Source organism: Schistocerca nitens, chromosome 1 (genome assembly GCF_023898315.1).
Source record: "Schistocerca nitens isolate TAMUIC-IGC-003100 chromosome 1, iqSchNite1.1, whole genome shotgun sequence".
In the NCBI taxonomy this organism is placed as follows: domain Eukaryota; kingdom Metazoa; phylum Arthropoda; class Insecta; order Orthoptera; family Acrididae; genus Schistocerca; species Schistocerca nitens.
Window position 1 is genome coordinate 1,066,549,766 of NC_064614.1, and position 5,932 is coordinate 1,066,555,697.

The 5,932-nt window shown below is 45.0% G+C and overlaps 2 non-coding genes across 2 annotated transcripts; one reads left to right on the forward strand and one right to left on the reverse strand.

Moving 5' to 3' along the window:
- Positions 1–4,045: 4,045 nt before the first annotated feature.
- Positions 4,046–4,120, reverse strand: Trnat-ugu (transfer RNA threonine (anticodon UGU)). Its single transcript has one exon. It is a non-coding gene; the product is annotated as a tRNA-Thr (tRNA).
- Positions 4,121–5,410: 1,290 nt separating this feature from the next.
- On the forward strand, positions 5,411–5,485 carry Trnat-ugu (transfer RNA threonine (anticodon UGU)). The gene has a single exon. It is a non-coding gene; the product is annotated as a tRNA-Thr (tRNA).
- Positions 5,486–5,932: the final 447 nt, after the last annotated feature.

A 5,932-nucleotide genomic window follows, 5' to 3' on the forward strand; every position in this document is an offset into this window, starting at 1 on the left:
ACATATCATTTCAGCTATAGTGATGAGATCCTTGGTACTGTGTCACTAAATTCTTAGTTTTTACGTGAATTGGAGAAGTCATTTCAGTTAATGAAGATAATTCTTATTTACTGTTCGATCTCAGCTGCACATGTTTAATTACATTACATGTTTCGATCACACTGGACGATCTTCAGATCTATATAGTTGTAGAAGCAACCTGTCATATCTACAAGACTTCATATTCATCTTGTGAACCTGGCGCCATATATCCTTCGGTCTCATAGCAAAATTCCGCGTGAAGGATAATTCGTCTGCAGGGGAAGTTTTACATAATTCAAATGGGATGGCATCTTTTAGTCAAAAATAGCCTCATGCGGGGACAGCCTCATACTCTCATGTACCTTTGAAGTATAGGCCACTACTATACGTGGCAGTAGACTATCATAGTCACTATGATGACTTCTCACATTACATCTCAACATTAACCCTGTGTGTCCTTCCATTGTTCTGCAGATGTTGTGCACTGGTATCTAGCTTCCTAATTCACTAAATTCGGTACAATTGTTTCATCAGTCTGGAGGAATTAGTGTCCTAATCCGTTATGATGTTCTCCACTGTCCGAAACGTAAATAACCATTGGTTAACCGTTATGTGAGCTATCGTTTCTGCTTGGTGCTTTGGTATTACAATCATGGACAAAAATAGAGAAAAATTATGAATTTTCGTCAACACCTCTTGATTCTCCGCTGGTGTATGTGCAGAGCGGTCAAGAACATCATACCAATCAATTTTGATAAACATTTTTGGAACATTGATTAAATTTTTTTTTAATTTTTTTGTTTTTAAACCTATGTTCTGGTAACATACGCGGTGTGATTAAGACTGGATTTTAAAAACAAAAACTTTTATCATACCAATCATTTGGATAGGTCTACTGGTCTCAGGTAACGTTTGTAATGGAATCTATTGTCAGCTGAAATCAGGTCTTTGTGCATATGGGATTGTAGTGTATCGACTGTTTTTGGTCAAAAAGTATGCCAGAATGGAAGTGAGTTGTAACAGAGGCAGCCACAGGCAGATAAGAGTGTTATACATTGCAAATTATAACACAGAAGACAGGCATTGCGATGCAGAGCCAGCGTGTATGTCACAGCAGTAGCAGATGTTTCGATATGCTAACAAAAGGACAGATTCATTTACTCACTTTCCACCATGAAAGTGTTTATAGTACAGGCCTTAAGCCCTAAATGAACATAGTCTGGACCGTAGAATTACTCAGCCACTCGTGTCTCGTGCCAGTATCACAGCCTACATCACGAGCCAGTGACAACCGGAATAACATCCAGGAATGCAGTACATGGTATACTGTTGGATCACAGGACAGGGTAGCATGCCCTGATTCATGAGAGAGCGCTGCTACAGCAGAGGGACGCCTGTTCACAGGAAGGAGGTCACAGCCAACTCTGCAGCATTGTCAGTTGCGTTGCCATGCTGTCATCATGGTCGCAGCTAGACAGGGCGCTGACGGCGGCGTCTGAGAGATACCATTCTTGGCCCCGATCTTTGCACTGTGAACAATGCCGGCCATATACTATTCTGCCTGAGAGGGAATTGCATGTCTCTATCAAACTGTTCCTGATGTACAAAGGCTGAGGGGTGGAATAAACAGTTAATTAAAAGAATCCACTACTGACGTCTCATTTCATTCTCCACAGGTGACAATCCTTGTGACAACTAACACGGGTGTCAGAAGTTGGATGTCTATTTGAAATACGTTATCTGTATCTGCAACTCAAAAAAGTATACAAATACAGCATTATCGCCATATGAAGTAGTATATGGTAGAAAAATGGCATCACTATTCGACATTTTGAAAATGAGGAAAGTGGAGACTGGAGAGTCTGCTAAGGAATTTGCAAGAATGATTAGGGAACTTTGGAATAGAGTATGAAGGGCAAATACATTAGCACTGGAGACACAGGAAGAAGCAGTGGGCTGTAAGGCGAAATGCTGCAGTATAGAGTTAGTGATTTGGTGATGCTATCAACTCTATATATGCCGACGGAACAGACAAAGAGGTTTTTTGCAAAGTACAAGGGGCCATACCACGTGGTAGACACTATGTCGCCAGTAAATATCAAGATTCAGTTGCTGTTGAGAATGGTAACTGTACATGTCGGTGCAGTTGAAACAATTTCAAAGGAGTCTGGGTGTGATTCCAAGGATATATGTTGAGGACCAAAAAGGGAGAGCGAGGAGAAAGGTATTGCAAGATAAACGAGGAACCAATATGGATTAAGGCCTCGGCATTAGTCATTTAATATTGTTTTATGTTATGTACATATTTAAGGTAATTAGTATAAGCAGCAATGAATTTATGTGAGAGAAATGTGAAACGTATTCCTGCCCGAAGGTGAGGTACAGAGGGGGCGAGATTACTCGTTACATAGTGGGACTACTGATCTTCATCTGGGTGGAAGCGTTAGGGAACCTGAACCTGTAAGGGGGAGCGCTATTGGTCACCAGTCATCGCTTTTTGCTACAGATGGTATTCAACACCTGGGAGATGCGGAGAAGGGGAAAAGATTGGAAGAAGCATTTGGAAATTTGGATACTTGTGCTAAGGTCTTATGGGATCAAACTGCTGATGTCACAGGTCCCTAAACTTACGCACTACTTAATCTAAAACTAACTTACGCTAAGGACAACACACAGAGCCATGACCGAGGGAGGACTCTAACCTCCGACGAGGGTTGCCGCGTGAACCGTGAGAAGACGTCCTAGACCGCGCGGGTACCTCGCACGGCTGAATATGCATTCCACGAATTACGTCTACATCTACATCTACTACATTTATACTCCGCAAGCTACCCAACGGTGTGTGGCGGAGGGCACTTTACGCGCCACTGTCATTACCTCCCTTTCCTGTTCTAATCGCGTATGGTTCGCGGGAAGAACGACTGTCTGAAAGCCTCCGTGCGCGCTCTAATCTCTCTAATTTTACATTCGAGATCTCCTCGGGAGGTATAAGTAGGGGGAAGCAATATATTCGATACCTCATCCAGAAACGCACCCTCTCGAAACCTGGCGAGGAAGCTACACCGCGATGCAGAGCGCCTCTCTTGCAGAGTCTGCCACTTGAGTTTGTTAAACATCTCCGTAACGCTATCACGGTTACCAAATAACCCTGTGACGAAACGCGCCGCTCTTCTTCGGATCTTCTCTATCTCCTCCGTCAACCCGATCTGGTACGGATCCCACACTCATGAGCAATACTCAAGTATAGGTCGAACGAGTGTTTTGAAAGCCACCTCCTTTGTTGATGGACTACATTTTCTAAGGACTCTCCTAATGAATCTCAACCTGGTACCCGCATTACCAACAATTAATTTTATATGATCATTCCACTTCAAATCGTTCCGCACGAATACTCCCAGATATTTTACAGAAATAACTGCTACCAGTGTTTGTTCCGATATCATATAATCATACAATAAAGGATCCTTCTTTCTATGTATTCGCAATACAATACATTTGTCTATGTTAAGGGTCAGTTGCCACTCCCTGCACCAAGTGCCTATCCGCTGCAGATCTTCCTGCATTTCGCTACAATTTTCTAATGCTGCAACTTCTCTGTATACTACAGCATCATCCGCGAAAAGCCGCATGGAACTTCCGACACTATCTGCTAGGTCATTTATATATATTGTGAAAATCAATGGTCCCATAACACTCCCCTGTGGCACGCCAGAGGTTACTTTAACGTCTGAAGACGTCTCTCCATTGATAACAACATGCTGTGTGCTGTTTGCTAAAAACTCTTCAGTCCAGCCACACAGCTAGTCTGATATTCCGTAGGCTCTTACTTTATTTATCAGGCGACAGTGCGGAACTGTATCGAACGCCTTCCGGAAGTCAAGAAAAATAGCATCTACCTGGGAGCCCTTATCTAATATTTTCTGGATCTCATGAACAAATAAAGCGAGTTGGAATGATAATTAAATGGACACCCTAGCTGAAAACAGGCGTTGATGTACTTCATTGGGGACATGTTGAAAATGTGTGCCCCGACCGGGACTCGAACCCGGGATCTCCTGCTTACATGGCAGACGCTCTATCCATCTGAGCCACCGCGGGCACAGAGGATAGGGCGTCTGCAGGGACTTATCCCTTGCACGCTCCCCGTGAGATCCACATTCCCAACATGTCCACACCACTACATTCGTAGCGCGCCTAATAGATGTTTGCCCATCATACTCATTACTCGTGGCAGATTAATCTACCAAGTCCCGTACGAGTTCGGGCATAGTGTGTGCGTTCGCACACGAAGATCAATGGCCGGGAAGCCATATTTTAACTATATATGACGGTAGTGTCTGTTCCCGAACGAACAGTTACCGTGGATGACCATGCAGCTTTACTAGAAATGAAATGATAATTAAATGGACACCCTAGCTGCAAACAAGCGTTGATGTACTTCATTGGGGACAAGTTGAAAATGTGTGCCCCGACCGGGACTCGTACCCGGGATCTCCTGCTTAGATGGCAGACGCTCTATCCATCTGAGCCACCGCGGGCACAGAGGATAGTGCGTCTGCAGGGACTTATCCCTTGCACGCTCCCCGTGAGATCCACATTCCCAACATGTCCACACCACTACATTCGTATCGCGCCTAATATATGTTTACCGAGCGAGGTGGCGCAGTGGTTAGCACACTGGACTCGCATTCGGGAGGACGACGGTTCAATCCCGTCACCAGCCATCCTGATTTAGGTTTTCCGTGATTTCCCTAAATCGCTTCAGGCAAATGTCGGGATGGTTCCTTTGAAAGGGCACGGCCGATTTCCTTCCCAATCCTTCCCTAACCCGAGCATGAGCTCCGTCTCTAATGACCTCGTTGTCGACGGGACGTTAATCACTAACCACCACCACCACCTAATAGATGTTTGCCCAACATACTCATAAGTCCCTGCAGACGCACTATCCTCTGTGGCCGCGGTGGCTCAGATGGATAGAGCGTCTGCCATGTAAGCAGGAGATCCTAGGTTCGAGTCCCGGCCGGGGCACACATTTTCAACATGTCCCCAATGAAGTACATCAACGCCTGTTTGCAGCTAGGGTGTCCATTTAATTATCATTTCATTTCTAGTAAAGCTGCATGGTCCTCCACGGTAACCGTTCGGGAACAGATACTACCGTCATATATAGTTAAAATATGGCTTCCCGGCCATTGACCTTCTTGTGCGAACGCACACGCTATGTCCGAACTCGTACAGGACTTGGTAGATTAATCTGCCACGAGTAATGAGTATGATGGGCAAACATCTATTAGGTGCGTTACGAATCTAGTGGTGTGGACATGTTGGGAATGTGGATCTCACGGGGAGCGTGCAAGGGATAAGTCCCTGCAGACGCACTATCCTCTGTGCCCGCGGTGGCTCAGATGGATAGAGCGTCTGCCATGTAAGCAGGAGATCCCGGGTTCGAGTCCCGGTCGGGGCACACATTTTCATCATGTCCCCAATGAAGTACATCAACGCCTGTTTGCAGCTAGGGTGTCCATTTAATTATCGTTTCATTTCTAGTAAAGCTGCATGGTCATCCACGGTAACTGTTCGTTCGGGAACAGATACTACCGTCATATATAGTTAAAGCGAGTTGGGTCTCACACGATCGCTGTTTCCGGAATCCATGTTGATTCCTACATAGTAGATTCTGGGTTTCCTAAAACGACAATACTCGAGCAAAAAACATGTTCTAAAATTCTACAACAGATCGACGTCGGAGATATAGGTCTATAGTTTTGCGCATCTGCTCGACGACCCTTCTTGAAGACTGGGACTACCTGTGCTCTTTTCCAATCATTTGGAACCTTCCGTTCCTCTAGAGACTTGCGGTACACGGCTGTTACAAGGGGGCAAGTTCTTTCGCGTACTCTGTGTAGAATCG